The sequence below is a fragment of the Sinocyclocheilus rhinocerous genome, unplaced genomic scaffold (genome assembly GCF_001515625.1).
Source record: "Sinocyclocheilus rhinocerous isolate Xijiao unplaced genomic scaffold, SAMN03320098_v1.1 scaffold1445, whole genome shotgun sequence".
Classification (NCBI taxonomy): domain Eukaryota; kingdom Metazoa; phylum Chordata; class Actinopteri; order Cypriniformes; family Cyprinidae; genus Sinocyclocheilus; species Sinocyclocheilus rhinocerous.
Window position 1 is genome coordinate 156,786 of NW_015658652.1, and position 11,739 is coordinate 168,524.

Below are 11,739 nucleotides of genomic sequence, written 5' to 3' on the forward strand. Positions count from 1 at the left end.
GATTTTCATTATCCAGCATTTTATTGGAAATGGCATAGTCAACTACTAAGGCAGCAGTTCCCAAACTGTCCTCTGGGGGCACACAAGAAAATGTTACTGAATACTGCAGGAAATCCTGCTAGCAGCTGCTCAAGCAACATAGCACAAAATTATCGTTCATGTCATCTTATTAATTCCTTAATAAGTATTTCCCCTCACTCCAACCAGTCTTTTGTAAAATCCCTTTAGCTAAAAAAAAAGCCTGTCGTTTAATGACAACATCCTCCAGGAAGTGACCTAATTTTGGCAGGAAACAACAGCACAAACATCAGTAAGTATTATATTTGGTGAATTCTGTGATGTTTAGTGTTATGACTTGGGATGCCTTACTATGAAACGACCCATCCTATTATATAAAGTATCAGAAATCAGTATAAAAATATAAAAATGTCACTGTACACTGTAAAAAATATAATAATAACTTTAAACTGACACCTCATGAAAGCTAACTTACTAACTTTAGCTAATTATTTCCATCCCTTTAGGTTATATTTTGTTAATTGCCTTACTATCAAATTATATTTAACAAAAATTATGAGCTTACGATTGACCAGAGCAGTTGATAAATGTGATTATATCTGTGGTATTAACATGTTACAGAGAGAAGGCTACTGGGGTAACAAGTATAATTAGACTCTTGTCAAAGAAAAGTGAAAGATAAGAAGACACCCAGCATACTACTTACTGTTCTGTGTCACATCCAAATAGGGCTCTGGCTTCTACTAACAGCTGGAATCTCACAAACACTCATCAGGCAAAACACGCTGCTGACAACCTGACATTATCAAGTAGACTGAATTACCCTCGTCAACCTGTTTGAAATTCACGCCATGATCAACTGCAGTTTGTGCGGATGGACCCGACAAGACAGTTTCAGCTTCTGACAATGCTTTTGTCTCCTAAAGCCACTTTGCGTCATGGGAGATGGGGGGCTATCAGACACGAGATTGTGAGCATCAGATAGTGGCAATCCAGACGCAGATAAAGACCCTTGTGTCCTTGTGCGCTCCAAAGCCATTCATTTCCATATCTGCTAAACCATTCATCAATCAATAAACTAGCGCCTCATTGCGCTAAGAACCCTTACTTAACAAGAACAAAGCAGTTTCATTTTACACCTGTCGACAACACTCAAGAGCCTCTTTACTGAGAGCTTAAGCTGTTGCTAAAGGTGAGGCTAATGCACTAATGATGTTTTATTTACATTTATGAGCAACTTTCATTCATTAAAAACGTATCACTGTGTTAAAGATGTTTTTACATTTATGAACAACTTTAAAGGGGTCATATGATGCGATTTCAATTTTTCCTTTCTCTTTGGAGTGTTACAAGGTCTTGGTGCATAAAGAAGATCTGTAAAGTTGCAAAGACTAAAGTCTCAAATCCAAAGAGATATTCTTTATAAAAGTTAAGAGTCAACCACGCCTACCTAAAATGGCTCGTTCTAACATATTCTCGCTGTAGTATTGTTGTTGCCGCTGCCGCCATGTCGTGAAGACACTGGGTGTTTCGTTGTGAAAGCGAAACTACTTTCTTTGGGCTTCAAAAAGAGGACGATATCCGCTTCGTCATGCCTAGAGCTGATCCGTGCTGGTCGCTGAGGAAATACATCAACTTTGCGCTGTGGATCACCAAATAATGTTCTTTTTAGCAGCATCATATGACCCCTTTAATTCATGTATGGCTTATGTGCTAAATATGTTTTTTTTTTTTCATTTTTATGAGCAACTTTCATTCGTTAAATATATAGCTAATGCACTAAAGATGTTTTACATTTATTAGGTATAGCTTATGTGCTAAAAACCTTTTATTTACATTTATGAACAACTTTGCATTTATTTGCTAAAAGTATAGCTAACATGCTAATGAAGTTTTATTTACATTTAAGAACAAGTTTATCTTCATTTATCATCATTCCCAAATGAAGAAAGTACAGAGTCCAAAACACACTTCTGAGGCCATAATTTCACAAACTATATAGGCTATGTGAAAACTGCACATAATAAAAATAGTTGTCAACCAAATATATAAATATACTATATGCAATGAGTGTTGATGGCTGTAGCTGCAATGCTTTTAAGGACATGAAGACAGAGACAGAACTTCTCAGAAACTGTCAGCACAATCTCTAGAAGTTGCATCTGTAAATTGCATCTGTCACCACAAATATTAAATCAATCATCAGGTGCTGGACAACTAGTAGAACATCCTGACCAATCCGCATACTTTCCTTACACTTTGGATACATGCGAGTATACACATCTTTACCAATAGGTCTTACATATACAGAATCCTTTTGTGATTGCTTGTCTGAACTGACCTTCATAACCACTAACTTTACTAACTTCTATAGTAGGTACAAAGTAACACGGACAACAATGCACGGCAAAGTAATAAGAAACCCTGAATCATTCCTTACTTTTGAATACTGAAAAAAGTTGCATGCTTCGAAGGTCTTACCGCAGTTTCACACACCACGCGACACAGTATGTTCTCTGTTGGAGACATGTAACCGGGGTGAAAGAATGCTAGTTCTCACATCTCTCATATGACTAAATGAGTGCTTTGCACCATGTGGTGAGTGCACATTTCTACTGAAGATCATTATGGGATGCGTCACTGACAGGGATCCCGTTACTTTTTTATTCCCTTTCATTTTGGGCACAGGGCCGGATCATTTGTCAGAGTCAGTGACAGATGGGCCTGTACCAAGCTGCATTCCCACAGTCCTACGCTACCAATTACTCAGAGCTCTGTTGCGTCTCTGGGCCAAACGGATGATGGCCCTGATGAAACGTGATCAAAACAGACGGAGAGCTGGAAGAGAGGTAAACCATTTCCCTGTATTATGAAGGTACGGAACATGCGGGTGTATGACTACTATGAAAGCGATGACATTCAAAGAAGGTTAATGTCAACAAGACTTGATTAATTGGCTTGTTTGACTGTCTAAACTTCAAAGAAAGAAAGTACTTAAATGAATTGTGTATTTTTTATGCTTTAATTTTTTTCTCGCAATTTTAAATGCAGTATGCATTAAGTCATTCATAGATTGATTTCCTAATGAATATAAAAACTGTGGCTCTTAAGAATGTAGCACTGAACTCAAATACAACATTTTCTCAGTGAAAATAAATTATAAAAGTACAGCACCTCAGGTAACAACAGCAACACAATAAAAACCCCATTATACATGTTATGAATGCAACAAATATTAATAGACTACAACAAGGTTAGGCTATATGCATCACCCCATTTCTAAACACTTCACTAAACATCTAAACTCTTGTGTTGTTTTTTTCGGAACAAGTTTGTCTTAACGCAGGGTTTTTATTCCCTAAACAGCAGCCAGTAAACAGAAGTGCTGATGCAGTGCTCAAGGGTTGGAGCTTTATTTCAATTGAAAAGCACAGAAGGTAAGACTCATTCAAGTTCTTGAGACAATGAGCATAAAAAGAGGAGAAGCAATGATTCAGCAGGAACAATTCAGCACAGTCCAGAAGGACCTGTAAGAGTGGAAGGTCTTTGATTGATCTAGTTTGCACAATCCCATTCACCAGCAAAGAAGTTTGTTTTGCCATTAAAGAACAGACAAATCAAGGAAAAGTTCTTAGGTCTCAAATGGTCTCCAAAAAAGAAGCGAAATATTGTTTTACCCATCATATTTCACCATTTTTTTACACACTTCTGAGGAAATAATTTTACAAAATTTTACAGAAAATCAAGCCCTTTTTAAAAACTTTTAGCATTTTTAATAACATAGCATTCTTTTATTATTTTTACTAATTGTATGGCTGTAATTAGAATCATCCAGAAGTATTCATAATTCAGAAAAAAAGCATTATATAAAAACACCCTGGTGGTTTATTTTAAGGGGGAAAAAATCACAATGCAAACAAAAACATAATGGTCTTATTTTGTTTAAGTCACGAATCCGGTCTATGAACTTCCGTTTGTTCACCACCAGAGGTCATTATCCACCACATGGACTCTCACACTACACAGACTGTCACACTTACCCTGGACTTCAAATCCCACAATTCCCATTTCACTCTGATTACACACACGGCTGCAGCCAATCACACACCCTACATAAGCCATGGACTTCTTCTCTCTCAGGGCCGAGTATTGTTTAGCGTTTATCTCTCACCAGTGATAACTACTTTACAGAGCCAGTACCCTGTCATAGTTTCCAGTCCTAGTTCTAGTTTAAGTCTTATCACGTCGTGTTGCCTTATTGCCTGTTACCTGATCTTCTGCCTGTCTTGGATTTCTCTCTTGTTTTGTCGTTTGGACTCTGTTTGCCCCTTGCCTGGATTATTGCATGTTTTTGGATTACCCGTTTGCCTCGCCCTCTGGATTATGTTTGCTGTCATTTGATCCCCATCTGTTCACTGGACTACTCTTGTGTCTTGCCCGTACCATACCCGTTTGCTGGTGTTCGACCCTGCCTGTGTTTTGACCATGTTTATTAGTAAAAGCTTGCAAATGGATCCGCACATCTCTCGTCCCTGTCGCCCCGTTACAATTTAAGCAAAATGTTTAATATTCTTTATGCAAAACATATTTTATCAAAAAGAAGAACAAAAATGGATGGGGTTTTTGTTTTGTGAGATTCACCCTCTCTCTCTCTTGAGATTAAGAATATAATAGGCACCTAATTACTCCATATGACACTTTGCTGGTTGTAAAATTTATTTATGATTACAAGACAGCAAATGAATAAAATAGCAATTACAAAGGCAAACAAGGAGTTCTCTGTGGAAATCCCATGTCATATTTATGTAGATTAGCAGCATGTTTTAAATAGGGGAGGGATATATTCAAAAGAGGTCCAAGAACTTTCCTAAAACGTGTTAAAAAGCTAATTTGATCTGTGAGGATGTTCTTGATGAGTTTGACTCTGTTTAGCAACTGATCACAGTCCAGAAATATTTCAGAAGCTCAAGCTCAATTTCTCTCAAGCTCAATATTTACAGGGGTCAAAAGCCCATTAAAGTTGTCTGAAGTCAATCTCCAAAGAAAATTGGGTTGCTCGAGTCAGCAGTGTTAGTTAACCAATTGAGTGACACTAAAACATCAAACCCTGGAGCAGAATTAATTTGTTTATTAAAAATTGATAAGAAATGGGGACATACAAATATATCGTTAGAGTTTTTATAATTACAAAATGAAACCTCTGTATATATGTATCCAAGTTAATATATAAAAATAAATTAATAACTTAACTGAATGGTGACAAACAGATGGACAAATAGATGGAATGAATGATAGATAGAACTATATGTAGTAGGCATGGGCCGATTACCGGTTTCAAGGTATACCGCGATTTGAAAATGTCACGGTTTCAAAACCGCTAATATTTTCCGTTATACCGTTTCTGCGGTATTGGCTGTTTTTCATGTCTCCTCAAAGACTGAAAGTGTAGGAATCCCTCAGGTTGAGTGCACTGGGGGAGTAACACGCCCCTCCCCCTCCTGTTGGTGTGAGCGAGCGGTCAGTCACGTGTGTGTATGACGGCCGGAGGAGCTTCCTCTAGAACTTACGCGATCGGCAACCAGCCGTTTATTGTTTTATTGCAGCCGATCTCTGTTCTGGACTTGCACAAACTGCGTTGCAATGCATATCATTTTCCAAATGTCATTTATGTGAAAATATGAAGAAGTGAACAGTGAGTGATCTGCCTGCTACAGTATTTTTCTCTGTGTAGATATTCTCTCTTCAAAATCAAACAAACAAAAAAAGAAACACAAATGTTATGTTTATCTAAAGTCATTTTAGCTTATTAGTATGGTTGATCATTGAAGGTCAGCAGCAAAGATACTGGTTAATAAAACTGAATTAAATACATAAAGGATATTTGTGTTATTTAACATGTTTGCGTCATGTCCTGGGTTTGCATTTGACTGTTTTTCTTCATTTTGAGGAATACTGGATTTGTTTTTGTGCGAGTGAGATGAGTAAATGCATATTCACATTTAGTCTAGAGCTACAGTAACATCATGTTCACACAGCGCACACAACACCTCTGCACTTACTCCTGATTTCTCTCAACATGAGGACAGGAGAGCTGTCAGTCAATACATGAGAAAACATAATAATTGGCGTTACTTATTTGAATGCATTACTTTACTAGTTACTTGAAAAAAAGTAATCTGATTACATAACTCGAGTTACTTGTAATGTGTTACCCCCAACACAGATAGACAAGCACAGACAAACAGACAGAGATAGACAGACAGACAGATAGATGATAGATAGATAGATAGATAGATAGATAGAACGACAGACAGATAGACAGACAGACAGATATAGTATTTCGAGTTACTTGTAATGTGTTACCCCCAACACAGATAGACAAGCACAGACAAACAGACAGAGATAGACAGACAGACAGATAGATGATAGATAGATAGATAGATAGATAGATAGATAGAACGACAGACAGATAGACAGACAGACAGATATAGTATTAGTATTAATATTAATTTTTTTTTTTAAATCAATTTTTTTGCATAAACATATTTTGTCTTTGATTTTTCGCATGAAATATGACATGTTTTTATGAGATTCACTCATCCCACTTGGAAAGTGCAGATAACTTGTAGAAAGTTCATAGCCTGAGAAAAGCCTATTTTCATTTATAGTAATAAAATCTGAGTCTCACTCTTGACAGTAACACCTGAGAGTGAGAACTCGTATGACGTGCCTCAGACACCCGATCAAATGTGCAATGTGTGAGACTGGCTGCAGAATGAATCAAAATCTCTCCACAAGACAGACAGATCATTAAACGATGTCCGCTGCAACTTTTAGCAGCTAAAAACAGGAAGAGTGGCCATAGATCGCTGAAAATTCGTCTATCCTGCTAGGGTTTGATTTCTGATCGCAAATGTCTGGATACAGGTGGCGGATATGGTTTTCCGAACAGTGCAAAGAGCCGACATCCACCCTGAGTGTTAATGGAAGGTTGTGTGTCTGTGGTTTTCACACTTTATTCCTCCATTCAATCATCAGTTAAGGTGTTGTTCCTAACCATTAGGAAAGACAGATACATGCGGGAATACAAGCTGTCTTCACAGGTTTCATATGAAGGCTAGCAGATATAGCTTACGGCGCTCAGAATCGGTCATGCTCTCAAACTCATCAAGTGTGAGTAACTGACGGCCTCGCTGACACCTTCACAGTAACACTGAAGAAATAAATACAAACAAATATCTCTCGCTGCATTCGAGAGCTTGTTGATTCGAAAATCATGCAGGATCAAAAGCAAATGTGCTGTTTTTCATTAAAATGTGTAATTTTGGTGTCCCCTTGGGTCCTGAAGGCATATTTGACGTTGAAACGTGCAGATGGCTCTGTCTGGCACTTTGTTATCTCCATGGTAACCTCACAATGGATTATCTAAATAAAGCGATGATTCATGAGCATACAGTGTACATTTACAAAAGGTGACAATGCATTAGGAAAACAGCTGGCTGGTTGCAATTAGAAATATGGACTGTGGTCGCATCCTGGTGTCTAGCTGAACACATTACATAAATAACTTGAATGTTCTCATTAAAAATAATCGCAGGTGAAACTCGCGGGAATGGCGAGTAGGAAAATGCTCACCCTTGGTGCGCTCTGCAGCTACACCATGTGTTGCTTATTAAATCACTCTTTCCCCGTCCGCTGTGATCTCTCGCAGTCTCTCCGGTGGATATACAGTGGGTACGGAAAGTATTCAGACCCCCTTAAATTTTTCACTCTTTGTTATATTGCAGCCATTTGCTAAAATCATTTAAGTTAATTTTTTTTCCTCATTAATGTACACACAGCACCCCATATTGACAGAAAAACACAGAATTGTTGACATCTTTGCAGATTTATTAAAAAAGAAAAACTGAAAAATGCTCAGTATTTAGTAGAAGCACCCTTTTGATCTAATACAGCCATGAGTCTTTTTGGGAAAGATCCAACAAGTTTTTCACACCTGGATTTGGGAATCCTCTGCCATTCCTCCTTGCAGATCCTCTCCAGTTCTATCAGGTTGGATGGTAAACGTTGGTGGACAGCCATTTTTAGGTCTCTCCAGAGATGCTCAACTGGGTTTAAGTCAGGGCTCTGGCTGGCCCATTCAAGAACAGTCACAGAGTTGTTGTGAAGCCACTCCTTCGTTATTTTAGCTGTGTGCTTAGGGTCATTGTCTTGTTGGAAGGTAAACCTTAGTTCCAGTCTGAGGTCCTGAGCACTCTGGAGAAGGTTTTCGTCCAGGATATCCCTGTACTTGGCCGCATTCATCTTTCCCTCGATTGCAACCAGTCGTCCTGTCCCTGCAGCTGAAAAACACCCCCACAGCATGATGCTGCCACCACCATGCTTCACTGTTGGGACTGTATTGGACAGGTGCCTGGTTTTCTCCACACATACCGCTTAGAATTAAGGCCAAAAAGTTCTATCTTGGTCTCATCAGACCAGAGAATCTTATTTCTCACCATCTTGGAGTCCTTCAGGTGTTTTTTTAGCAAACTCCATGCCGGCTTTCATGTGTCTTGCACTGAGGAGAGGCTTTACCCACTGTATGTTCCGGTGTGACCCCGTAAACCTCATTCGCTTCCCTCGCACCAGCAACGAGGGGGGGGTGATTAAATAAGTTCTGATGAAACCCAACTGATCTAAATGCAGAGCTGCAGAGTGACCCCGCCGCTTCATTTCCACCCATTCATTCCTGTCTGGTCAACTGCAAAGGCATGTTGTGCAAGCCCTTAAAGAGGAGATCCATACACCATTAGTGGCCCACTGTGGCCCGAACCCCATGCTGCTCGGTGTAAAAAGATGCTAAGACAAGGGGGGCTCTGTGGTGAAGAACAGGGACTCAGCAGGGAGCCCGTGGCCCACTAGCCATCTCTCCAGGAAGAGGACCCTGAGAGAAAGCCAGGGGCCATGGAGCAACACATGCTCAATAAAAAGACCTCAAGTTTCAACGAGTCTGTCCCATCAAGCTAACAGGACCTAGCGGGCGTAGAGATCTTTTACTCTTTCTTTTCTACGTTTTCCAACTCGCTTAATCTCAGCCTCTTTAAATAAAAAAAAGATATCTGGTTCGTAAACTGTAGTTGAGGGAATTTCTGCAACAAAGATGGATGAATGGAAAAATACAATACAGCTGAGAGCCCTTTGGTCGATAGAATGCTACAGATGCATTTTTTGTTGATAATGTAGAATCTCTCTGGGAAAAGTGAAATTGCCTCAGCCTGATAACTCCATCTCTGGTTGATAGCTCGAAGTAGAGATGAATTTTAGGAAGTGCAAAGATTTCCCGGTGGTGAAATTTGTGCATATAACTCTACCACTGTGGCCAGATTCTGCTTTATGTTGTGTTTAAACACTCTGGACTTGATATTTCAAATGCTAACCACCTCTGTATTCGTGATTCGATACTTCAGCTCTCCGCAGATGTCAGGTTTACCCATCCCATGTTCTTATGTGTAATTCCTCTTCAATTGCCGGAAAAACGTACCAAATTCCTTTGAAAACATGCTCTGTGTTTGAATCCACAGCCCGAAACCCTGAGCTAAGCCTTTTCAGCTTTAGTCTCAGCACTGGATCACATTTCTGGAACTACAGAATAACCCGTGTTTCTGAAGACACACAAAATCATATCGACACCGGCAACATGAATCTGGGCCTTTAAACTCCCTTATCGTTTTACATGAGAAGCTTAGCCTGTCCATGCCCTTTCTCTCTCCAGAATTTGACAAATCTGTAATGTTGAGCTGAATCGGGCTGCAGAATAAGGCCAGTTAACACACAGTTAAAAATGTTTTAATATGCTCCCTTAATATCCAGACAAGGTGAAGAAATGGGAATGGGAGGTATTAACGCATGCCATTGTCAACCCTAAAAACATATCCAAATATTACAGGCTCAAACCCACATGACACAAATCTTTCAAGACATCTGCTTCTGTTTACGTGAGAGCAGGGTGAAAAAAATGGGTCAGAAACTGTGAAATATTTGGCACTAACTGCGCTAATTAATCCACAGTGTGTTTTGGACTGCAATTTCTGCCACTCAGCATGAACGTGTAGGCACCTCTTCATTAAAAACCAAGGACTCTAATGTAAAGGACGTGACCACCTCTCCAAAAGTCTGTCATTACTGCATCGCTCTTATTAAGCCTTGAGCTATCTGGCATATCCATATTAGTGATATGCTAATACTTGGTAAATGAAGGCAGCTGGCTGTTTATTCTCAGGTAAAAAAAATAAAAATAAAAAAAAAACTATCCCAATCTCAAAAATCAGGAAAAAATGACTCATTAGGTGGTTTAAGTGAATAAACAGCAGCTCTTCTCTTTTCTTATTATAATTGTGTCCTTTTTCTGTTTTAAGGCTCAGCAAATACAGTTGCCAAACAATCAGAAATGACAATGAGGGTGCTCTTCAAAAGAGCATGCTAATTTCCATAATTTACCACTTGTTTACCTACAATCACAATGGCTACTCTGACAAGCGTATTTACTAGCAGGTGACTCAAATCGGCATTTATATGAAAAAAGACAAGGGAACCTAATTCAATATGAATATTTTCTGGCGGTTTTCAACACCTGAGAGAAGATGACAGCTATAAAATTAGTAATTGATGGCAAAGAATAAGTTGTGTGGCAGGACAGACATCTAGATGTCAATTTCAATCAAACTGGAGTCACTCTGAATTAACCGAACAGTGTGAACAGAACCGTATTTAGCAGTCCAAACTGTACTGACAACCATATTGTTCCACTGTATGAACAAAGCCATCAAGAGTTTGGTTGTTCAATGCCAAGATGACTGGCAGTGCAGGAGCAACCCGACATCTGAAGAAAAGTTACCGACTCGTAAGAGGCGAAGTAAAGAAATCAGGATCAAACCTTGCACGACCTCATGCAACACAGCACAGCCTCTGGCAGGAATCCCACTATTTTACTACCAGGGATGCTAAGCTTAACTCCAGCTCATAAACTTCCTCTTTCACGGTACTGTGGTGTGCTACTTTGTCTCAGTCAAATAGAGCCTTATGGTGCCTTGCATAGCTCGGAGGCAAGAGACCGATTCCTTTGGTGAGTGTGCTACCCCTCACTGGCAGCCCGAGGGTAACCTATATACCAATGCAAATCACAGCCATTTGTCGGAAAGATAAATTCTGTTTTAGCACTGGGGTGCCACCGTTAGGTGACCAGGATGGTAGCAGGCTGCTGCGTGGAGAAGGGAAGGTTCTTGCCACAGGAGGGTAATTCATTGCTTTACGGAGGGCCGTGTGGAAGCAGGCAGGCGCAAACCTCTTGAGCTTGATGTAATTCCAGCCTTGGGTGGTTAACTTGTAAAGGCTGATCAATTATTTACAGCATTTTTTTTGTTCTACTCTGTAAAGAAGCCTTGAAGGAGACGCTGAGAGCTGCTAGCAATGACAGGCTTCATATCGACTGCTCAGCATCGGCATGCTCTCTGCTCTCCTCCAATTATCAAAGTGACGTGAAGCTTTCTTATCTGAAAAGCATCTGATAGTATGCCATGCTTAAAGGGATAGTTCACCCAAAAATGAAAGTTTTGTCATCATTTACTCATGTTGATCCAATCCTGTATGAGTTTCTTTCTTCTGTTGAGAACAAAATAATATATTTTAAAGAATGCGGGTAACCAAACAGTTGACAGTAGCCATTGACTTCCATAGTATGGA

General features: G+C 39.5%; 1 protein-coding gene across 1 annotated transcript in view; it reads right to left on the reverse strand.

The window, feature by feature from the left end:
- The window catches only part of LOC107722800 (teneurin-4-like), a 243,647-nt gene that overhangs the window by 129,934 nt on the left and 101,974 nt on the right, over window positions 1-11,739 (reverse strand). The gene's annotated exons all lie outside the window — the stretch shown is intronic.